The sequence below is a fragment of the Larus michahellis genome, chromosome 1, assembly GCF_964199755.1.
Source record: "Larus michahellis chromosome 1, bLarMic1.1, whole genome shotgun sequence".
NCBI classification, from domain to species: domain Eukaryota; kingdom Metazoa; phylum Chordata; class Aves; order Charadriiformes; family Laridae; genus Larus; species Larus michahellis.
This window is the reverse complement of record NC_133896.1, coordinates 151,602,491-151,627,933: the sequence shown is the minus strand read 5'-3', so window position 1 is coordinate 151,627,933 and position 25,443 is coordinate 151,602,491. Positions and strand designations below refer to the sequence as shown.

Here is a 25,443-nt window from a genome sequence, read left to right as displayed (position 1 = left end):
TGTTTGATCTTTTTGGACAGGGAGGAAATGGTTGGTTTTGGCAGAATTTTGGTGATCTTTTTTTTCCTGGGGTGTATTCAGAGGCCTGTATGCCAATACAAAGGTGGTCACATCATCCTCCTGTGCAAATTGGTAGCGCTCCCAATTTATAAACAATTTATAGTATTTATAGGACTAAGCGACTCTATTTGTCTGAGTCACTGTGACATTCTCAGAGCAGAGGCAATGACTGTTTACTCTTATTCGACAGTTGTAGTGTGTCTTGAGATGTTTTTAGTCTTAGCATTTTTGTTTCTGGCATTGTTAAAGCAGAGGAAAAATCTAATTTCTGGTGGAGTTCTCTGGCCTCTTAATGCCTGTTTTTCAGAAATGGAGTTGACTTGGAGTATTCCCCCTTTGGTTCAGCTTGGGAAAGAAATCTCTCTGGAAGCAATTACTTCTCTCAGCTCTTTTAGGCATTATACCCATGTGGTTTTTCTCTAAGTTAAAGTTCCATCAGTTCCAAACAACACGTAGGTGATATGTTGTTCTGAAGAGGGGTTGGTTGTTTTAGGCTCTTAAGCCATATTTGATAAGCAAATTTAGCATTCACAAACTGCTGTAATTGTGCACATAGATCAGGTAATGGCAGATACTAATATCCATTTAGCTATTATTACCTCTTTCAGACTTGTACTTCTATCTGCAAGTGGGAAGTATTGTTAGAATTAAAAATGCCTGTGGCAATTGTCTGGATCTTTCAAATTTTCTCCCTTTACATGTATGCAATACTCTAAGGACTAGTTTGGAAAGGAGTTTTGATAGGCAATCATTTGTTTGTCTGAAATTCAGGATTTACCATTTGCATTCCAAATTCTCCTACCTCAGGAAAGAAAGCTTTCATTTTTGTATGTAATCCATGTAGATGCGTAAGGGTAATTTTATACATGCAGACGTACTTGAGATGATTGCTTTAAGCTAACTTGCTTAGATACTGCTGGCAATGTAGGCTATGGTAGGGAAGAGTGGACTGCAGGGTAGCTACTAAAGTGTTCACCAACATCTCACAGTTTTTATGGGATGCAGTGTTAATGAAACAGTATTTGATAACATAATAGAATCATCTAACTGAAGTCGAAGGAGGTGGACAAAAACCATTATCTGGTAGGTTAAAAAAGAGCTAAGTGATTATAAAAAATGATGGACAAATTAACGCAGACAAAAAATCCTAGGTACTGTAGGTGTTGGGGTTGGAAACTGGAGCTAGTGAAAGTCAATGTTTAGATCTCATGTTGGAAGGCTGAGAGTCCTGGTGATAAAAGTGCCCAGCTTTTTTCCCTTTATCCTGACGTTTCCTTTGTTCTAACATTTTCCATCCCAAGTGGCACAGGATGAAATTGGTAACCCACTGGTATTGCTACAGGGAGAGATATTGACCAAGACTGAAAGTTTTTTCAGTCAGTGTTGCCTAATCCACCCTCCCTTTAATTTTCAATCATATTTCTTTTTATTTCAAAATGTTTTTCCATTCTTGTTATTTCTATCATACATCTCCTAGCACAGTTTTGTAAGAATTTCCATGCATTTTTTACACTTCTGCTTTCAAACTCATAAAACTTCTCCTTTGCATCAAATGTTCACTGTCCCCTGTTAGGGACAGAATTTTTAAGCTGCTCTCAGCACAAAAGCTGTCATGGTCCCATGAACATTTGCAGGCAAAAGGAGGCCTCTGTTGTTCAGTGTGGGACTAAAGGTGATGGTCAGGAAAGAACCTGTATCCCTGGTGGACATGGGAAGAGTAGACACGCCATATAGGATGATCGTGAGGGAAAGCGGGCTGACAAGTAGGCTACAATAGTGTCTGGGAAGCTATATGGAAACAGAAATAAGAGCGTCAGGAAGCTGCCTAAGAGCAGCCAGGAGAGTATGGGAGGCAGGAGAGGGGCAGAGAGCTTGGGGCGAGAGTATCTGCAATGCAGGTGATGGGATGAAGCTTTATGTCTGCTCAAATAAAAAGTGTGTGGCTGAAATGGGCTAGGTAGGGCAGTTAGCATGCTCTGGGCGTTAGTGGAGAAAGCCCCGTGAGGTGTTGCTGGCTCGTGGTCAGCTTGTTGTCCACCAGGACCCCCAGGTCTTTCCCTGAAGAGCTCATGTGCAGCCAGTCAGCTCCCAGCCTGTACTGGTGCTGGGGTTATTCCTCCCCCTGTTCAGGAGTTCACATTTCCTCTCGTTGAACTTTTTGAGGTTCCTGTTGGCCCATTTCTCCAGCCTGTCAAGGTCCTTCTGGGTGTCAGCATGACCCTCTGGGGTATCAGCCCCTCCTCCCAGTTTTGTATCATCTCCAAACTTGCTGAGGGTGCACTCTGCCTCATCATTCCTATCATTAATGAAGATGTTAAACAGTATTGGACCCAGTATTGGCTGTGGGGGTACGCTAGTGACTGGCCTCTAGTAGGTCTTTGTGCCACCTCCCTCTGGAGCACTTTTATAGCCTTCGTTTTCTGCCTGCAGGCCTAATTTTGTCATTACACCTTTTTTTTCAGCTCATAAAATGTGTTCATAGTGGTATCATGGTCCAAAGCCTATACTTCTCAACTTGGCCTAGACAGGTTCTACAGCTGCTTAACTGAACTGAAAATTTTACTGCAGGAGGCTGTGAGGGAAAAACATGCAAATAGGGGAAGCAAGATATGAGTGCAGGGTGTAATGTGGGATAAAATATGAGACTCAAAAGGAGGAAAAATTGAGGTCCTGGGGGCAGGGGACAAGCTGCCTAGCCTGGCCAAGTATAGAAGTAAATGGTGAGAAATGACCATTTCCCCAGCTCCTGCAGAGTTGGGGCACATGGAGTGATAAGCACTTGTGTGTGACATTTCAGTTTTATTTTGAACATCACGTCACTATAGGCAACGTGAAGTTCCATGGAGAAAAGCAGGAAACAAGAATATATTGTTATAAATCCCCTGATTTGCAAGCCCACTTACTAATGCATTCAAGTAGAGTCCTCTGTTTCCATGCACTTGCATTGAGCTTATAGTACTTTCCAGAGCCTATCGGTATATCTAATATCTCTGCACTTTCACTTGTGTTTACTGGTTTGAAGGAACCATCGGTAGAAAAAGAAACACATAATGAAACAGTTAAGCCTCCTTGTAAGAACCGAAGAATAAGGAGCAATGTCATGCAAAGTGTGTGTCTTCAGCAGGATACAAAATCCTCTTCTGTTCATCCCTTGAGGTTTTCAGAGAAACAGGGCACAAAGTTGGCTGCAGTACAATTATTATTCACTGGAAATAAAATCACTTGAATACAAATTATAGACCATTACTTTTCAATACACAAAAAAGGTTGATTTTTAATGTAGTTCAATACCTCATTTAATATTTTTAATCAGTTTTGGAAAGCCTTCAATATCTAGACACAGACTGAAGCTTATGATTTTTTTTAAATTGTTTTAATGAGAATAACTCAGATAGAACTGTATGTAGAAAGGTAGCAGTTACTCATTTGGGAATTTAATCTTTAGGAGCCAGGTTCATCAGTGTTAATTAGAATCCATACCCAACCTCCTGGTCCTTCCAAAATTATCATACTGCTCTGTGGAAATGATAGCTCGTCATCTCAAGTACTGCTATTACACATTTTGAACTACTTAGAAATTATATTGCTGTAGGTAAAAACCCACTGTATTGGATAGAAGGGAAGAGAAATTTGATACCAGGGATAGAAGAAATGAGGCAAGGAAATCAAGCGCCTATCTTTTCTAGAATTTTGTTGAGTGAGACAATAAGAAAAACCTAAGATGGCAAATCATGTTCTTTATATCTGAGTTCTGTTGAATTTCATCTTATGGGCTGCATGCTGCTTTTTTTTTACATTGAAGAAGCCTCATCTATTGTCCTTTGCTTATTTCTCTAAGGGTTATGGAGCAAGGAAATCGAGGTTGTATTCAAGAATGACTAGCAGTCTAATGGTAAAAGGAATAGATTTGGTTCTGTTAAATTTGGGAACACATTTATATGAAATGTAGATGAGGTCATCACGAGGACATGTTCTTATGCCACTTCACAGAGTACTTACACAACTTCTTCTGCAGCAGAAGTAATGTGCAATAGATTAAATGTTGAATTATTTTTTTTTCCCCACCCCTTTTTGCCCTGATCTTACTCAGGCAAAATACTATTTGCCTGGATAAGATACTCTCTGCAGTCATTCTCGTTCGAGTGGCTATATATAGCTATCAGCGTTTGGCAAGTATTCTTTAAATCTGCAATCTTTTTTTCGCCTATCAGTTCTATCCCCATATCTTAATGGAAAGCAAAAAAACCCCACAACTCTTTCCTCCTCTTCTTCCCTCCCTCTGAAAAAACCCTCCCAAATATGGACTTGATGTCAGTAATTTGTTCAAACCAAAACTCTCTTAAGGAGAAAACTTCGGTGCATAGCATGTATAGTAAGAAGTTCCATTCCGGTTTAAAATCGAAGTTGGAAGTTCATGTGTGAAAAGGCAAGTGCAGCTACATCTCATTTGGCAACAGAAGCTCCAGTGCAGAATAAATTAGGAAGATGGTCGTGATTAGTGCGTGCTTCCCCTGGAAATACCGCACATCTGGATCTACAGGAAAGTGGAGGGGGAGACAGGGTCTCATGAGGAAGGAAAAAGGTTTAGGGGAGATCTAGGTAACCTTTTCCTCAGAGGCATGACGCCACCTTTCCCTTGCTGTGATGGAGCCTGTTGAACTGTTGCAGGACTAAGAGTTGAATCTGGGTTTTTCCTCTCTGCTTCACAGGGTGTTCAGTTCTGTCCCAGAAAGGCAGAAATGGGAATAGAAGAGCAGTTGAAGATGCTTTAGTTAAAAAGGGAGGGAGAGATTGAATGCATTAGCAAAAAGGTCCAGACTTCTTCCGGCAGCGTTCTAGGATGCGCCCAAAGAGTCTGGAGACAGAAGCGCAGAATTAAGTGTGTTGTTTTTCCTCTACCATTTATCAGCTTTATTGAAGAATTGCAGTGCTTGAGAAGCCAGTTAGCAATCACAGCACTTGAGTACTGTAAGTACTGTAAGTACAAGCCAGTTGTAGATGTTTTCTTTCCCAGATGTTCATGGGAACGAGTTAGCAGGCTGCATTTACAAGAAGACACAGCTCAATTCATCCCTGTAATGGTACCACTGACCTTCCTCACAAACAAAGGATGTTTTCCCACGTTAAAGAGGAAGAACTGGACAACAAGAGCAGTGTGGTGCAAAGATCCCTGCTAGTCGTGGGTTATTCAGGACCTTCGAGTGTGTCTGTGGGAGGGCTGTGCATTACTGCCTGTTTTTATGTAGGAGAGTTCAGCAGACTAGGACTGCAAAGAAAGAGTGCACTAAATAGACCGGGTGGTGTTTGAAACGCTCTTCACAAACACAGCAGAGGCCACGATGCGCGAAGATGGATTTTCGGTAGTTTTCAAATCGTCACACAAGCCTCTGCCTTTCTCGCGTTCTGCAGTCTCCGAGGCACGCAGCGACTGCATGTGCGGGCAGTTTCACTGAACACAGCGGGCCTCATCTCTCTGGTTATTCTTGCATGGCGGCTCTCGGAGAAGGAAAATACTGTTTAGACGCCTTTACTTGACTTTTAGAGCCTCTCTAGTTTTACTGTTTCTACCCTCAGGGAAACAAGTTTCTTTTCCCTTTTGAATCAAATAGCAAGCTCTCTTTTTCTGGGAAAGCACTAGCTAAACTCATCTGTAGGTTTTTGAAAATAAAGAATTTATTTACATAGACCGTAATGTTTTTGGTATGGACTGATTACCATATGGTACGTGCTATGCATTTGTTGCTATGGTGAACCACTTGTTGTTCCTCTTTGTTTTTCACTGGTAGGATGACTATCATCAGGGAAAAATCTCTTGAAACTGGATGTAAACTTATGATTGTCAAGGGAATTCCTTAATGTATGCACCTGTCATTTTGCAAGTTTTCCCTGAGGTTGTTTTTTTCTAATTATTGAAAAAATATTTTGAGCAGTTCATTGGGGTGTCTCATAAGTCACATCCTCCCTTTGATAAAACTGGTCTTTCCATCTTTTCAGAAGTTGGAAAAGTAACCACTTTTGGGATAAGGAGAGCTCCATGGATGTAAGAATATGGTTCATTGTGAGAAAAGTGTATTCCTCTTGCCTTTTTTTTTCCCCCAGAGTGGGTGGTTTGGTTTATGAATCAGCTCTTGAGTTGATACAAAAGTGCATGCATAAAAATGTCCGCAACCCTGTATAATTGCTTCTTTGGTTCCTTTTGGTAAGCACTAAAGTTACTGATGAAGGAAATAAGATTTCTAGAACTACAAAAAGCAGTTTTTAATTGCACATTTTGTCTGATTTTTTTTTTAATCCACTGTAGTGCTTATGATGATGATAACTGGATGTAATAAAAATCCTCCCTACCAGAAACAAAAAGTAGTCTAATAGACCTCCTTGGTGAAACGCGCCTCAGAAGATACATGGCATTGCTATCACTTTTCCACCTTTGGCCCCATTAACATGGATTGCTCCCAGGCCTGGAAGGCTATTCAGCAGTTAGAGAAAGCCATCCTTTTCTGGATGCGCGCTGCAGCACGGCGCTCCTGCAAGCACAAGAAGCTGTCCTCAGCACGAGGTTTCGGCTGAGCATCTCCTCCCCATCCATCTGCTCCATGGCTCCTGAAACAAAGGGGTGCTCAGAAAGGGTTAGGGTACGGACAGAGAGCGAGGGTGGGCTTGCTGGGGATTTGTGGTTACCAGTGAAATACTTAGACGCAGTCTGCTTCTCAGACCTTACGTTGCACAATGCCAGAGCGTTGTATCGGTGTGCAGTCAGGTGTGGAGTCCAAGCCCTCGTTGCGCCTGCAGAGCAGTTATTAATGCCAACTCACATTCTCCTTTCCAATAATCATAGCAGGGTAGAGCACTTCTGTCTACTCCTTGTCTCCACAGCAATCTACAAGGGATCATGTAGGATGTAAAGGTGGTTTAGGATATTTTATGTATTTATTTCTTTAAAAAAAAAATCAATGAAAAATATTATACTGCTTTGTTCTGTAGTTTCCCCAGTCTTTCATGAATCAGAGTGACGTGGAACTGTCACCACTGAACATACTCATGGGGGTCAGTTCGTTACGACTGATGATCAAGAGAAGCAAAGGAAAATACAGCGAGCTTCACAGATCACTGTTAATTCCAGCTAAATAAATAATGTATATGTGCCACTTGATGTATAAGGTTAAAGAGGTCAGACCTCCAGTAATTGTTGTAAATGCATCCAGCCAGGCCAGAAGCAGTTAAATCCTTTATTGTTGGTCACATATTCACTTACAGTAAATGAAGACAAATATACCCTTAAATATCTGCATGTAACATACTTTATTCACCCTGCACGTCGTAAAGTTGTCATTTCCGTAGCACTTCTGAATATGGAAGATCTATCCCTGTGGTATCGCAAAATAGCTTCCTAGAAAAGTAATTAACAGAAGGCTTTTTTTTTTTTTTTAAGTTCAGAAAAGATAAATAACGTAGGCGTCTGATTTCCTGTCACTCTTGGTTAACTTTGTATGAAAATGGATAGCTTCCAAATTAAAGCAGGCACCGGCCTGTCTGGAGAAAAATGCATCTGTAAAGAAATGTGTACATTACATATTCATGTAGTTCCAAATCTCTTAATTGCATTTTATATATAACAATCGCATGTTCTGAAATACGGTACCCTTTTTACTTCATGAGTTAAAACCAGCATGCCAGCAAGGCTGAGGTTGCTTCTCACACAGTTTAGGATAAGCATTTCCTTTCCCAAATTCCCTCATACATGCCCCACTCTCTTCCCTCCCCACCAGCACGTTTCTCTGAGTGATGGAGGCTCGGTGTGAGGGGGCTTTGCACCACGTTTTATTCAGAAGATAAATACACAAAAAGCATTCATAGGCCAGTGAGCCACAGGGTCAGGAATATTGAGATAGAGCATTTTCTCTCAGAACCAAAAATTGCTATTCGTATGCCTCGGCATTTACTGCAAATGGCTGTAAGGGAAGCTTGTGTAGCTAGAAAGAGTGGAAAACCAAGAGTATTTCTTGTTAACTCTTATCACTAACACATGTTTAAGGAGAGATGAGATTTCAAACACTCCCTCTGCTTTGTAACTATTTTGAAATGAGATGTTGAAGATGATGGGTTTTTTTCTTGCACATGCTAGAGATTATTGGTATTTAAATACCGGCAGCATAATATATTGATAATCAAATTTTGCATTTATTTAAAGCTGCACTCAGATGCAGAGGCAGGTGCAGCTTTATGTGACTGCTACAACTTCTAGACCTGAAGTAGAAAAGGGGAAGACAGCTGTGAGATTATTGATTACGAACGTGGTCAAAACCAATATTAATACAAAGTATATAGAATGGCCGCAATTTGGCAGTTCTGCGTTATTTTCTAAGAGGCCTTCTCCAATTTTAATTACAATTTCGGGGACATCTAATGCAAGAAAACATATTAGCTGGTTAATTTCTGATTTCATGGAAGAACCAGTGCAGAGTGGAGGTATGCAGTCTAGAAAAAAGACATGGGATGAAGGACCAAGTGCAACATGAGATGGACAGTTTCAAAAATACTGTAAGCAGATAACGAATGTTTTTCTTGCACCAAATCACAAATTTTTAGCATGCAGGAAAAGTTAAATATATAGAGAGGACATAAGAATAAGCTGGTCCCTGTAAGAGTGGAGGAGTCTAAGAAAAGAATTATGTGGGAGCTTAAAGGGAAAAAAATGCAATTATGCTTTGAGAAACCCACCGAAAAGGAGGCGTTAGTCATGGTCTAAATTTTTGTCCTCATGGGAGGACCAAGTGCAACGCGAGATGAACAGTTTGAAAAATACCATAAGTCGCAGTCGTAATTTATAATAAAGTCTGCATGCAAGATCTTTCAGTAGCTTAGAGATGGCTGAGCAGGCCCCAAAACTTTAGTTTACTGCTGCAGTGTGTTTGTTCCCATGAGGAGTCTTCGGGAGCACCCTTCCTTCCCGTGCAGTTCCTGCTCCCGTATAGGAGTGGAGCTACGTCCAGAGGACACCCCTGATGAAGAATCAAACTACACGATTGTGGTTATTTCTGAAGAAGCTTGTCCTCTCTCATGAGGGCAAAAATTTAGATGGTGACCATCAGCTTCTTCACAGATGTGAAAACACTGTCTCAGAAGGAAAATGCAGTACTCATCCCCACATAAGTGGTATGGCAATATGCACAAAGCTGGGCTGGGACGTAGATGTAGCTTCTGTGGGAGGCAGACGAGGTGAAACCTCACACTCATATAGGACATGCTGAATGTCTGTGAACAGCCTCTTACACAGAGCTGGAGTCTTCTGAAACAGAACAGGTCTTTTGGGCTTTTTTCTTCCTTTTTCCTCACTCAGAAGGTTTATGGCCTCTGATAATACTCAGTTGCATTCTTGTCAATAAACCAAAACCGCTGCATTTTTACTACTATAATATCTTCCATTCAGGAGTTTCAAAGCTCTTCATAAGCGTTAATGACAACTCTGAAAAGAACATATTAAATCTGGTTACAGAGGAGTTAGCCGAGGTGCAGGCAGATGGGGACACCTTTCTTGATGACATATGCCAGCAGCTATGCCATGGTCCAAGCGTGCTCCCCTTGGTCCTGTTTGCTGGTGGTCCGGGCTGAGGAACCAGCTGGAAAATGATGCGGGATGCTGGGGCAGAGGACGGGGTGGGACACCTTATCCTGTCCCCAGACCCAAGGCTGGCTGCAGGCGCAGAGCAAGCACAGCAAGGGTGGATCGATGTCAAAGCAGAGAGAAGAGTTGAAGAGACTGAGCCCCCAGTTCTGTGCTCGGATATTTGCGCTACAGCTCACCAGGAGGCAGGGCGGCGCATGGAACTCTTCCGTAACCTTTGTGCTGGAAATGGAAGTTACACAGAAACATAAGTAAAGGCTTCTTGCTAAGCTCTGAATTAATGTTTCTCGCTGTATTTCTTCCTACCATTTAGGTCACTTGTGGCAGAGACAGTTCCTGAGTGATTATGTCACTTATGGTTTACCACTTCCATCTGAGTTATTCGCTGCACATGCTCCGCTAGGAATTAATGGGAGTTTTGCCATTGCATTCAGTGGTAGTGACATCAGGGTTTGACAGGGCTGAATATTTCTTTTCTACATTGTATGAACTTCCTTTGGTCAAGAAGATATTGCTTGAGAGAAGACGGTCTTTTTTCTTCAGTCTTTGTTTTGTTGCAGAAATGGAGAAGTAATACTTGTGGGTTTTTTTTGACATCGTTATTACTTTGAAGAAAGTCAGCAATAGCAATACAGAATAACAATCGGTGGCAGAAGGTGGCATTTGAATTCAGAAATGCCGCGTTAATCTATTAACTCCAGGACATATCTTTAGAGCATCAAAGGAGCTTCTTGACCAGTCTGAGGTGCTGGAGTCATTTTTTCTCTCTTGTAATTAAAATTTCTAGCTCCCTGTTCAGAATCAGTTTCCTCACCAACTCTTCAGTGAATAAATCTACATGAATGATTTCCTGACAGTTGTACATTAGGAATTATGGCATATCCCTGCACATAACTTACAGAACTATCTCGATACACAGAGAGGAGACCATAAAACACGCCGAATGGGGATTTCTCAGATATGCTAATTGCTGCTATATAAAGAGCACGGGATGAAGAGCTGACACAGAGGAAGTTCAACTAAAAAGTACCTGCCACAAATCTTTGAAGGTTCACGGAGGAGAGAATCCTGCTGCTGCCACTTCACGACAGAGCTCCGCTGAGCACAGCCTTTGTAGTTCGGCAAGCTGGGGCACTGGGGGCTGGCAGCTCCCTGCAGGTTGTGCAGGGTCTGGGACGGGGGTCTGCCACCTCCGTGAGCTGCTGCTGGCAGCGGGGGGCCAGCGGGCTCGGCAGCGTACCGGCACGGGAGCAACTCCCACCTTCTTGGCTCCTCGGTGCCTGGGTGCGGTGCCCAGGCTGGGTTCTCCTCTGTCCTAAAATAGCCCCAAATGCTATTTTATGAGCTTGGCTCATCTATGAGCTTGGCTCTCAAAGTAAAGTTGCTGTTTTCCTTAGACTGAATTTTTGCGTGTTCAGAGCGTGGGCTGGTCTCACTAATGGGCATCCGCTACCCCTTCTGTGGAGCTTAGGTTTGCCATTCAGTGAAAGGCATCCTTTTTCTGATCCTCCAGATTTTTTGCACATTTTATACTAAGTTGACATCCATGACGAACTTTGCAAATGAGCTCTATATTTGTGTAAAACACCGTAAATGTATTTACAGCGTTGAGGGGGAGAGATACAGTTCAGCAAATGTGCTGTAACCAGGTATGAGTTACATACTCTTGTAGCTTTTTTAGATGATACCTTTTACGCACTGACTACAGATAGGTATTTTTGCACTCAGTGGAATGGGGCAAGATCACTGAACTCATTTTAAGTAGGCCGTTAAACATCACTGCTTAATACTGATTTTTAGCCCCTGCACTTGAACCCTTTGCCTTAGGTTGACCTGGCAGACAAAAATCAAAAGTGTTGCATCCCAGCAGCTAACAGCTGCTCTGCTACTTCTACCCATATACCTATACACTTTTTTTTTTAAAAGCAAGTTTTCTGTACTATCTGCAAAATGTGCGTGCTACTAAAGATAATAATTAATGCGGAAAGATGAAAGCAAATAGTTATTATAACAATAATTTTAATATAGAATACTTTTCTAAAATAAATCAACTAGACAAATCAAACAGTATAGAAATGAAATGTGCCTTTGCAGGCCCTGTGGGAAATTCAGCTAATGAACTGAAGAGTATCAGTTTCTAGGTAGGGAAGAAAGTCTGCTTAATTTAAATAAATAAATTCAACAATTTGCCTCCTTATTTTAAAATCATGGTTTTGGGCATGATCACATAATATGAACAAAGTAACTTCAGTGCAGCCTGTGTGGTTTGAAACACCCAGCAAAATACGATTAACTTTTTAAAATGGCAAATTGTAATGCTATTAAAAAAAAAAAAATCTTATGCCTTCCAGGTGTGACTATCTTTTAAATGTGATGATGTCACCCCGTGAGCCGTTAAACCGTTATCAATGAGCAGGCTGTGCATTTCCTAATGATTACTGTGGAGTTGAAAAAGACTCTATAATGTTCCTTCGGTTTGTTCATCATTTTTGTTTGATAATTGTCCTAAAAATCAATGACAGCTACTGAGTACAGAAATTTGATTGAACCAAGTATAAATATAGGCAGCAATTTAGGCTGTTCTTACTCAATAGGAAAATGTCTTTGGATAATAAGTGGATTCCTATCTAAATTCATGAGTTCTTTTATGACATTTTGGGTTAAGCCTGAAATAGATTAATCTTTTTCTGATAAAGTTGCATAAGCTGTGATTTCTCCGGTGACCACATTTAATTGGATATTAAATAAAGTGCTTATCTTTACACCAACAGGTTTTATAGGCTGGATTTCCCCCCCCCTCTCCCCCGAACTGTATTTCACAGTTTAAGTAACAAGTAGTAGGCACACACAAAAAATTATTGATTAAACGGTGATATGCTCAGATTAAAAATTAGACGGTCTTGATTCAGGTAGGCTTTTGAGGTGCATGACTGCCACTGAGGGTTAGATGCACAGGATAGAGGGAAACCGCGGTTTGGTGCAGGACAGGTCATTGTCTGTGAGGACAGGTCGGCACTGCGTATTCTTCCTTTCCCATGTATTTTTCAGCAACCGTACAGTGGGATGGTTTTCTGTTGGGTTTGACAAGAAGCTTAAATTCCTGATAATGTTTTTGAAAAGCTTGAAGTCAGGATTCATTATGCAAGGTGCTGTACAGGCACGCAGCGAGAGGTATCCTGTGATAGAGCCTATCAGCCCTGGAAAGGCACAGGAAAGGTTAACAGGAAGCTGGAAACTAAATTAACCTGTCGCAACTGGAGAAAGGAGATAGGGACAATGCTGAGACAAGTACCCAAATGGAAAAACATCGATGGTGTTCAGGAGGAGGAAATCTTAATAGGGTGAGCAATAGACCACACTTGGGAGGAAGAGCGTGACAAGGAGGAGAGGATGGAGAAGGTGAAGCTGACAGCACAGCCCAGCTGGTACAGGGGATGTTCATCTGGTACTCCGCTTGCTGGAGAAGGTAGACCAACAAAAGGGCTCCAAAGGGGCAGAAGATAGTTAGGACTCGCTGCATTTCCTTTAATGATAATGAAGGACACTCGTTGGAGCTGAAAGGACACTTCTGTCCCAGAGAGGGTCAGGACCTTGAAGGAATCTGGCTGGATGGCTCGGGCACATGTGTGAGATGGGTAGAAAGAAATACAGCAGCTGTGCAGAATAATACAGGAGGGGAACCACCAGTGTGAGCCAGAGGCCTTACAGGGGGAGGAAATAAATTAAGATGCCTGTGTTGAGTAAGCTGCGCTGAAGCAAATGGTGTGGAGCTCACACCAATTGCCATTTTTTCCCCACTGGTATGACATATTGTGAATGTGAGATCAAACTGATGCCTCTCTATGTAATCTAAGCCTACTTTTGACTTTTTGGGCATGGAGCTGGCAGCCCTGTGATAGCATTTTGTTGATTTTCTCCTCATATATGGGACAAGAGTATGCAGTAGCGCTCAGCAGCCTGCTCAGGAGCTTGGACCACTCTTTCCTGGTGGAATTGTTTTGACTTTGGCAAGATCAGCTGGGAAGAGGTGCTGTATGGGTTTGGGGTTTTCTTCCCCCCTAAATAAAATTTACCCATTGCACAAAGCATGTAATTGTTCCAGAGCTAATGTCAGACTTGGAAATCGTAATTGCTCACAATTGTAAAGGCAACTCAGTTCCTACGGCGAGTCAGCAGAGGCTGGCAGTGCTACAGGTGTCATTGCCGTGCCGGCTGCAGTGGCTCCCAGCTGCTGGCATCGTTTGGCTGAGATTCAAGGCACAAGGTGTTAAAAATCCCAAGTGTGTTACTGAAAGATAAAAATGGAAAGTAGTTCCACCGAGTAATGGGGACATGCCTAATGGCCTTGTGCTAATTTCAGTATGGGGTCACTGGGCCCTCTCTTATTTTTGCACAGTTGAAATAGCTGTGTCCAGATGATAAAGATGTTGACAATTATCTTCTCCATCCTCCAGAGACCACAAAAAGCTAAGCCTTTTCCTTTGACTTTCCCCTCATTTTCTTTTATTCCTGGCTTGTCATGACTTTTAACATTGGCATGAGGCTATTTTCTAGAGGAATTTCCTTTGCCTTCTTGGCTTTTGGTAATGTAAGCATTTTGTTAAGATTTTTTTCTTTGAAGCTGTATTTTTTTTGTTAAGACTTTTTAGGACAGTGTTCTCTTTGCGGCCTCTCACAGAAGCCAGCTAGTAAATTAGCAGCCGTTTTTTGCCCCCAGGCTTCAGAAAAATGGTAAATTACTTAAAGTTTTTCTGACTTGTTTTATTTCCAGTAAAACAAGCATTTCCAATAAAACACCGGGAAAGGGATGAGCCTGTGTTGGTTTTGGAGGGCAAGAGCTGTGTCAGGGGCTACCTCAGCCCACAACCACGTACGCTGGTTTCTGCAGCGGGGAAGGCTGAGCAGGGAAGTCTGGTGGCAGCCACAGCCTGCCCTCAGAGAGGAGCCGGGATGCATCCCGGTGCCCAGCTGGGAAATCCCAGGGAAGTCTGCAGCCTCTGCTGTTAGCAAGACTGCGGCGGCACTCCCTGTGCCACCTTGAGGTGGTGGTAAACTATTACGTGACCAGCTTGGAGGCTCTGGGACTTTTCTCAGCAGAGTTGTACCTGTTTTTAAACCTTGTGCAAAACCATAGAGCACATGGATAAGCACGTAGCGTACCCTTAGGGGGCATGGTTTCTAAGGGGGCTGTTTGCATGTAGACCTCATTTCTCCCCTAGTAGGTAAACCTGTGGAATTGTTCAAGGGGAGGCAGATTTCTATCCATGTCTCTACTCTGTCAGCCTGGCAGTGCTGAGATTGAAAAGGCAGTGACTAGACTAGCTCAAAATGTATGTATGTTGCATTTGTACATACAAATGCCACGGACCAAGGCTTCTACAGGTATAAATTATACAGGTATAAATGCCACCAACACTGGAGATTTACCTCTTTACTTGCTGGTCTCTTATTAGATGCAAAGAAATCACCCAAATAAGTTCCCAGTGTCCGTGCACCATAACTGTAGTTTAATCTCTGGTTTAACAGGGGGTCTTTGTAAAGTTCATGTACAAAGATAAAGTGTTTCTAAAGTGCCAACACAACAGCAGAAGCTTAAGTGCAATTTTTATTCCAATAAAGATGTGATGAAATTATGCCTAATGGTCTGCAGACTGCACTTTTATATGCACTTGCAATGCTCCCATTGACTTCAACTGCTGTTGTCAAGGTATTTCAGTACTACTGAGCTAAGGATCATTACCTTGTGCTATTACAATACATTAAACTAATGCTACCATTTTTCCATTATAACAACAATACCTGGCGACTGAGGGCTACCGCCGACCCAATAGCTTGCAATCAAATATTTGTTTCAGATTTCAAAATGCGTATAAATTATGAGGCTTGACAAAAATGTCCCAATTTGACTAGCCCATACTTCCACCCTGGTCTTTAATTCTTTGCATAGAGACAAAACAGACTTGGCACTGATGAATAGTTTAGAGATATTAATATTTTTAAGAACATGAGGGTTTTCGTTTACAAGTCAGTTGAGTAAAAGTAGATTTGAACTAAGCTTTCATTGACTTGCATGAAAACAGTGTTGGTATGATATATCTAGACTGTACATATCCCAACTCCCAAAGCTTGTGTCCTTCGAAAGCAAAACAATTCCCTGCCTGCTGTTGATGCAGCATGCACCAGAGAATACTCATAGAAGTGTCCTGGAGCTGAGCTCAATTATCTGATTTCTGATATTAAAACCAACCCACCAATTTTTCCTGAATCCCGTTTGCTCTAATATAATGGAAAATACTGTACTTAGGTGCTGCAGGGAGATAGCTTTGCGGAGATTACTTTACTCGTTGCTAAGAAATTAATAATTTTAAATACGTAAAGGAAAGGAAATTCACTGATTATATAGCCTTTGCTACGCTTTCTAATTGTTTGCTACTTCTTTATCTTTTTTTATGGCCTAAAAAAAAATAAAGAAAAGGAACAACTGCAAAAGGCTTGAACAGTTGACTGATATTACCTTTATGATAAAGCGGACCACAGACTAGGTGAAAAAAAAAAAAAAAGAAACCATGACCCTGAGTTCCCTTGAAAACCTCTACAAACTCATCTTAAAAATGTACACACAACATCTGCCAGACAAGCAGGAACGAGGACTTGATAACCAAAACAGAATCCAGATGTGCACAAAAATGGGCTTCTTGCTGTTTCTCCTATGTCACTTGCACTGCACATCTACAGCTAAGAGATATGCAAAAACATAGTTGATTTATATAGCAGGTCCTTTTGATGTTGTTTACTCCACAAAATCCTGGAGTTACTAGTTTATTGTTATGTGTTGATTGCCATTAAGATGGGAAAGACCCTTCACCGTATTGAAAGTTTTCTGTACCCTTTTTCCTTTAAGAGCCATTCTTCAAGATGAAAATATTGTTATGAAAGAATAATAAAGTTATGCACAGATCTGGAAAACTGTGTTTTTCAAGACATCAGGCCAACAAGTTTCATTGCAAAGGTATTTCATGGTTCAAACACAGGGCTCACTCTAAAATGCCGAAGAATTTTGCTTGTGGAACAGATTCAGCCTTGATTGCAGAAGTCCTAATTTGACCTCCTTTTTCTATGCATGCAAAGTTACAGATGCAAAATCACCTGCTTGTACACCTGTGCATCAAGGCTGATGCCCACTTACTTTAAGTGACGGATTGTCAGCATTTAAGGCATAGCACCCGCCACACTAGCATTGGCATCATCGATATCTTCAAACATAACAATACCCAGACAGCGTGGCACCTCTCATGTCCCTTGCTGAACAGACAAGTAAAAAAGAAGGAAAGAAGAGGGCTGAACCTGGTTAGGTTCAGGAGACCTGGGCTCCATTTTTGGTGCTGTTACCTTCTGGTGGGTATCTCCCACTGCCTGTGGAGGGTATGGCCAGCTCTCCGTATTTCCAGAGACCGGCAATTGAAAGCGGTCAGCTGCTGTCCATGGGGCTGCACAGATCACCTCACCAGTGTTGCCACACTGGGTGAGAGTGGTAGAGGCAGCTGGAAGGTTAAGGGCAGTATCTTGCATTATCTGGAGGCCCTTACTGCAAAACACAGGCAAACTGTACATGGAAAAAAAGCGGACATACCAGCACCACTCTGCTTTCCTGGCTGTGTAGCCCCTTCATTACTGATGGAGATTTCATTTGAATGCTTTGCACACTAGGTTGCCGTTAAAATCTTGACATTTACCATTTGCAGATAGTTCTATACTTCTGTGAAATAGCACCGATGATGCGGTGACATTAATTATTTGCCTCATAAAGGTGTCCACTGTCTAGAAACTGGTTCTTAAGCAACAACCTTCTTTTATAAGCATGCAAAGATGTGCATGCAGATATCTACAGGAACACTTTACAAGTCTCAACACCTCCCTGTAAAGGTGCACATCACTGAAACGTGCAAATTTTAAATCCTGCCATCTGTAAAACACAGCGTATCAGCTTCTGAAATGAGTACCAGAAGAGGACAGAGTATGTGGAGGTTTGAGTACCTACAGTAAGAGATGTATTCAGGCTTCTTTGGTCAGACATGCATCCATCTCTCTGAAAAATAACCGTGCTCAAACTTTATCATCTAGTTCTGCACAGTACTTAAAATAAACAAATTAATTCTGCAGAAGGATTTAAATTGAACAAACGTATTCACTAGGGAAAGCATAGTGGCATGACTGAATGGCTTAAAATACATCTAAGGTGAAACTTCAGATTATCAGCAAATCTGCAGATTTGCTCTTTAAACAGTCTACAGACCTCGATAATCGCATTCTCTTTCTTTAATTATCACAGATCTACAGACAAGAAGCGATTCCAGAATACTGTTAGGAGAGTTTGCATAAAACCAGCTAGATTATTTAGCTATGAAATAGCCATAGCTCAGAAAGTTGTATCTTTGGAGTGAGGAGAAGAGAAGCCAGAGGGTCTCTCTGTGTTATAAGAGAGGCTCTCAAGACATTGCGTGCAACTTCTGGTGGACGTGTTGCAGTTGTGAGGGCTCAGTCACTGTTGCACTAATAATCCCGCCCTCCTTTCGCGGGGCGTGATGCTATACCCTTTTTACTTTAAAAGGGTTGCATTTCTTTTCTATTAGATGATGCTAGGTGACCTTTTAAAATGTGTGGATAAACGAAGGAGCAATAAATTCAGTGCATGTCATGATGAAAAGAAGTCGCTCTCACGTTTCCTGCTTTTTTATCTTCTTTTTTAAACACGTCATTTACAAATAGAAGTGCTAGAGCACAGTTCAGAAAGTGCTTCGGAATTGTATTTTATTGGGCATGATAACAAATTTTGGTATTGGATTGCACGACTGAAATGTGGACTTACTAGGTATTGCTGTTGCATTATATTTCATATACCGACTGAATGAGTTTGATGAGCAAAGACAGAGGATTAGCATGCAAACTACCCCCATTGTTTCATATTAAAAAGTGAATATTTAAGAGCTGAAAATGCAAATTTGTTTCAGTTACATGGCGCACATTTTTCAGTATGCAAATGTGCCACATCTGTGTATTTGTTTTGCTGCAGACACAACCAGCAAGAGTTTAGTGATGAAATCTGTTCTTAATTATGATAGCAGCTGTTGGAGCAGTAGCCATTTTTTTCCTCCTGATGTGAAGTTGCCTGATTTACTCATTTTTGTCTGCATTTGTCAGGGCTGCCAGTGCAGAGAGAGAACTCTTTGTGAGGGGTTGCAATTTGTTTTCTGTGCGAGAGCCAGTGAAAATTGACTAAATCTGCGCAGCGGGGTAGTTTTATCTTTTCTTCTCCTGCATTGCAAGCTGTTGTACCTCTGCTCCAGCACAAGAGGCCTATAAAACCACCAAACAAACGAGGGAGCTGTTAAGTGTTCCAGCAAGTGTCTTAAGCAGCAGTTCATGTAAACGAACTATGCCTTAATGAAGAAGGGAAAAAGTGTCTGACATCATAGCTGTGGGACAGATGGCATTAATATAATGTATTGATAAACAGTTTGGAAGCTTATTTTTCCTTCCTCAATTATATCATTTCCATATATGAGCCCAGTAGATTACTGAAGTTTGTAAATGCCGGAGAGTTTAATATTCTGTTTCCTCAATATTTTGATAATAGGAAGAAAGTGAAAGAGTGGGAAGATTATAAAAGGATGATAAAACCTCCTTTCTGAATACACGATCTCTTACAGTAATTTGTTAATGAGGCAACGCTGTTGCAAATCAACACAGAAAACGACTAAGAACGCTTCGTAGCATAATGAAAAATTGGCCAAAAATTGCAGTGCAAATGAAAACAGAATAAAAAGAAGACATAAGTTATTGATACTAAAACTTCTGTGCTAAGAGCCTACTGAATGAAACATTTATGGTCTCCCTACAATTACAGACTAATAGTCTGTTTCACACTGGATTGTTTCCACACCAATATTTTATGCCTTGGGGTTTTTTTTGACGTAGGCAACACTAGCCCTGCTCCTTTTTCGGTTAACTTTTTGATGCCTTATTCTGCATCACTGAAACCAATGCAAACTTGGTCCCAGAATATAGTGAGAGCAGGTATAGGCCTTAAAAGAATATGCAAAATTTGGCATTCTTTATTGACATTCTTAATTTGCTTTTGCTTCCACAAACAGAAAGAGTTCAGTGGATTGTATAGTCTTCACTTCAGAGAAGGATTCTCCCTTTATTTTCTGCAATTCAACTTTTCCGCTTTCTCTTTTGACCTTTAAATCTTGCATTTAACTAAAAGAAATGCAAGATCATGAGAAAACAAGAGGGTGCAGGTAAACTTTACCTTACTTATAAAAGGAGGATATCTCAAAGTTAAGCTATCTGAAGTAGTAAATCTGTAAATATAAAATGAGGTGAATGATGGATTGTTTCTCAGTTGAAGAATATGCTTAAATATCATGCGATGGGCATACTGGGAGCTGATGTGTGGGCGTGGGTAGCATGGGATAGTTGTCAGGAAATCCTGCCCACGAGTAGTTTACTTAAAAAAAAAAAAAAAAACAACAGAAAGAGGATTACACAATGAATTCCGGTGAGGAACTGGAATAGTATAAACGCATAGTAGATAGGCAGGAAGACATAGTGCTTTATCCAGTGATAGGTAAAGTGTACCGCGGCAGTGCTCCCCTTGGGCTGCCATTGCCTCTCTGCTGCCAGTGCAGCCACCTTTGTGGTGGTTACTGCAGGACATCATCACTGGAATAAATGGCGTGTCTTAAAATTTGCAAATTCCTAGTTTACTTTATTTTTCTGAGCTTTCCAAGATGCTTGTGCATGGCCCATTTTACTCTTTTGAACTGCGTATCTTGTTCCCATTAGTGCAAGTGTTAGAACGCAGCCGTGAATGTCTCCAGTTCCCCATATTTTTCTTTAAGCGTGACTTCCTTCAGGAAGGTACGTCGTCTCCTGTCAGGAAGCTCAGGTGCTATTGCTCCTGGAATATAAAAAGGATTTTTTGGACTTCTTGCCTATGTCACGTGCCTGTTTTCATGAGAAGGAGAGTTGGGATGGCAGCAAGAGTCATAATAAAGTTACTGGAGAAGTGAGGAAGGTCTGCATTTTCCACTGAAGTTACATTTACAGTGTGTCTTTTCTGACTTTTTCTTTTGACCATTTTTTGTCTTCTGGGTGGACCTACCATTAGATGTTTCTAATACAGATGTCGTCATGTGAACTTGTGACTCAAGGTTCCCGTCGCACTCAGTTGAAAGAAATGGGCTATTTTTAGGTGCAATTAATCTGACCTTCCTAAACGTCCATTTAGAATAAGATAAATCCTTAAAAGCATGTAACCCTCCCCATCAACAAGCAAGGGAACCTAGGGCAGTTAGTTTACATGTAGATGTCTACAGTTGGTCAAATAAATCCCTTGGTTTCTGTGTCTGTTTTCTATTGCTGCTGTGCCGAGCATGTCGCATACCTAAATAATTACTGTAGTTTTGAACAGTAGTCACTGAGCCTGTAGCTGTAAATTGCGTATTATTCACTTAGTGGATTTTTTTTCCCCCTCAAAAAAGCACCATTTACAAGAGGTTATAGGTTTTAGCAAGGTGTCTTCACACTTTAGTATCGTGATTACAGTAATAAATACACAGAAATGTTGCTCTGTAGCATTATGTCACTGAAATTTGCTGACACAGTAAATTGAAAATGGGATACAGTGAATTATGACTTATGACTTCAGCATATGTTACAGAGGGTACTTTAATAGAAGAGGTGCATATGATACTAATTACACTGTGAAATCACACTATAATAATACTTCAAGTAATCACACTTCAAAGTGACAAAATTTTCTTAGAAGGCATCTTCACGGGGATGCCGTCTGTTGCAACTTTTTTTTGCCTTTTCCTTATTACATAAAAACGCATTTACTTTTGTGTTGGCAAATGTTCTCAAATATATTCCGTATAAAAAACAAAGGTCTGATACTGCATTTGGGTCAGTGCATGGGGTTGTAAAGCACTTGAGGCAGCGAAGTCTTTGATGATGACTTGGTGTGAAAATAGAGGAGATAACGGGTTTACCTTTTGGGCAGAGAAAAGTTTTAAAGACGTATTCTAGATGTCACCTCCTGCTGTCCAGTAACTTACTGGCTGTCAGACAAGATAAGGGAAAAAGATGACCTATATTTAACACCCCAAAACCAGAATGGTTAGGAAACGTGTTCTGTCAGGAATTTGGAGGGGAAACCATGCCCGGTCCCTGCTGATCCCAGTTACAGCTTGGTAACAGCCCCCCGGGGCTAGGGATGAAAAAGTGGGACATTTGCTGCACTCCTGCTTCTCCACCCCACCGCCCCATGTTCCCGCAAATACAACACATTTGGGGATAAAGGAAACAGGCTTGTGTCCCTGACGGAGGAGCACACAGAAACACCCCGGGAGTCACCTCCCGCATCCCACTCCATGTGGGATGTGCTCATTCTAACATTGGTTATCTTGTAAGCGCCATTGCCACTGCAAGATATTTGTAGGGATTTTTTTTTTCCTTGGATAACATGAGTTTTTTCCTCCCAGATGATTTGCACAACGACATGACTCCTGGAGCTACAGTTCAAAAAATAACAGATCACAGAAAAGTGCATAATGCATAAAATCTACATCAATGTAGCTTAAAAATTCCAGGTTTGCTCTCAGTCCTTTCTGGAAAAAGCACGTTATATTTATTGTGTGGATAAAGACAAGAGGCAAAATCCTGGCTCCACTGAAGGCAAAGGTAAATTTCTCATGAGCTTCAAGATTTTTTTAAAAAAGTTTGGCTTATTTTTGATAGAGCTAGGTTAATTTTCTTTTTGTGAATAGTTGATCCTCAAAAGCAGCTGGTGTAGAGGCAAACAGAACTGCTTTAACTGGAGAAAATAAAAAAGAGAAATGATGAAATAGTTAATCGCAAAATTTCAGTCAAACATTTCAAATTTTTAATGTGAAAGAGTTCCCTCATTTCAAAATTTTACTTCATTTCTTACTTTTTCAAGTAAGAATTATCATAAAATTATCATAAATTCAGAACATTTGGTTTCAAATCAAATAAATTGTTTTGGTCGATGCAGTATAATTAATTTACTGTTCCTTCTTTCCTTTTTGAAGAAACAACAAACCAAAAATATTCAGCTCAAACAAGAACAGTTTTCCTTACAATTTTCTCTTCAGCTACCAACCCAGAAAATCCATTATTTTCACATTTTTAATTCATGGTAAAGTCTTAGAAGCTATTTTGGCCTGTCATTTGATGGGCACATTGCATAAAATATCTTAAATATTTATGAACGTATCAAACTCTATGACACAAGTAGCTTGACTATCAGATTTGTTTTCCGAAGTAAACTTTACAGATATAACTCTATAATGAAGAAAGTCTTGCTTAAACTGATATCAGAAAGATTTCATTATGAAACATATGGCTTAAAATAGAAGGGGGGGGGTAGAAGGTGTTTTTTGTCCTTCCTATCTTGGGTCACTCTAGACTGAACTATACTAAATGTTTAATTCATGTACAAGAAATATGTGATTTTTAGTAGGTTTTCCTGCTGGAGTACAGCTCTCTGTGACTTAATTGGAAATTTAATTTAATTTAAATTGAAAAGTGTTTTTCATTTGTGAAGTATTCCCATCAGAAATCTGGGATATCTTGCAGAATTAAACTCTGTATCATTGTTAAACTCTTACTTGACTATTTCCCATCTATGTTCTCCCATAGTCATAAGTCTCTGTGTTTGAATTTTGCATTGTGTGTATTTGATGAGACATTCCCTTCTTTAACGCATCCATTTTTTCCTAAAGAAAAAGTGACAATGAAAATAAATAATTAACAGAGAAGTTGGAAAGTGATTAATTTCTTGAGCATTTGCTGAGAAAGCATTGCAGTAAACCCAGAATATAGGTGTTTTGAATAAAGACCAAGCTAATATGAAAGGCCCCAACTTTGCCCCAAGAGAACTCGCCGGCACCTTTTCTGGAGCATCAGGACAGTATTTGTGTTACATGGAGTGGACAGTAATTACCGTTTTCTTTAATACGGAGATAAGGGCTGCAGAAGTCATCGTGTTTGGAGTCCTCCATCTGAATCAGAGTGGCTGCCTTCTCCTGCCGAGGTGGAGCATTGATCCTTGGGGCCAGTAGTCCTAAATGCCGCATCAGGCAGAGGAGACTAAAGTTATAGCTGTTGAAGACAAGAGGGATACCAGCTGCATGAGAGAAGTGTATGCCTTTTGTCACACTTCAGTAAGTTCTATATTAAGTTTTAGGGGAAAACCAATGTTTAATCCTCATTTAAAAAAAAAACCCAACAACTACTGTTTCAGTTGGCAGTGTCCTCTGGAATAAATTTAGTAAATCAAGTCCTAGCATTTTGGCCACACAAATTGTATCCATCGGTGCACTTTATGTATTGTTAAGGGAGTGATGGAAGGGAAGAAGAAGAACAGGACAAAGTAGCAGGGGCGATTAAAACTTAAAAAAAAAAAATAGCCAACTACTACATTGCTGACCGGCCACATTCCCACTCAGATGGTTATTGCTGTCCTCGCTGGCGGTGGGGCTGCAGACACAGGGAAGGCATTGCTGACCGTCTCAGTGCTGTGGTGCTAGCTAGTTCAGTACCAGCTCCTGGAGAAGCTGGAGGAAGGTAGCTTCACTCGTGGGGTTTGTACTTCATTTTCCATGAGGCTGGAGGAAAGGGTGCTCAGAGTGGTGGACCAACATCAATACTGGCAGCACTTGTTGCTGTGCGATATTAACAGTCGAAGGGCAGGCCCAGTTTTTCCAAAATTGGGACACTAAATACTCATCTATAGGCACTGACCTGATGTTCTTCTGTAGATTCGCCATCGCACCCAGTGACCACTGCTGATGTGAAACGAAACTTTGAGGTTTTTGCAAAGAGCAGGAAATGCTGAGAGGATTCGTGTTTGGGGGATTGCTGCTTTTCATGTTAATTTGGCAGCTCTTGCTGTTGCTTTAGTTAGTCATAAGCTGGAGACACTTTCTGTGGGTCTAGTATGGCCTGAGACTTTCTTTTCTGCACTGAAGAAGCAGGGCCCAAGGAGTGCCACAGCTGGAGTGGGGAGGAGCTCAGGGGGCTGATGAGTGCCCAGGCTCGAAACCAAAACCCACCAGACCCCGCATACTTGGAGGGTCTAATTTTGACAGTCCTATCTTAGACTTTAAAAACAATAATCCATGAAATTATATTCCTAAGCATGGAAAAAAACAAAAGGTGGGAAATGGGTGGATCAATATGAACTATGTATGGCCTTATTTTTATTTATGGTAAGGCCTCTTTATCTTGCTTTTTATCTCCATTATAAAGGAGCCCTAAAATTAGTGTAGAAATTGCAATTTAAATTCCATTACATTCACTGTAAAGAGATTCCCTGTCAAGATGAAGGAGGAGAGGCATGGTTTAGTGATAATGAGAATCAGGCCCATTATTCCCAAGAAATTCATTTTGTTTGAGAGAGAGAAGGGGAACTTCTAGGTCATTTCAGTAGTTATTTTATTCTGTAAAAAATAAATAAAGGAGACTCTGTACCACTGGCAAATTTGATCTATAATGCCTCGTGCACAAATCAGATTGTTCAAATGAACCTTGATGGCTGCAGAGAAGCGTAAGAGAGACTGACAGGGAGTACTTGGTTTGCAGAAAATAAGTCTTTGCTCTGCAGCTGATTGACTTCCTCACCTCTCCTGTAGATCTGAGAAATGTATTTTACCGGTGGGTTTGCACATACT

The 25,443-nt window shown here is 41.0% G+C and overlaps 1 protein-coding gene across 2 annotated transcripts in view; it reads left to right on the top strand.

Annotated features, from left to right (window-relative positions):
- Positions 1-25,443, top strand: part of AFF3 (ALF transcription elongation factor 3) — a 339,067-nt gene that overhangs the window by 55,729 nt on the left and 257,895 nt on the right. The gene's annotated exons all lie outside the window — the stretch shown is intronic.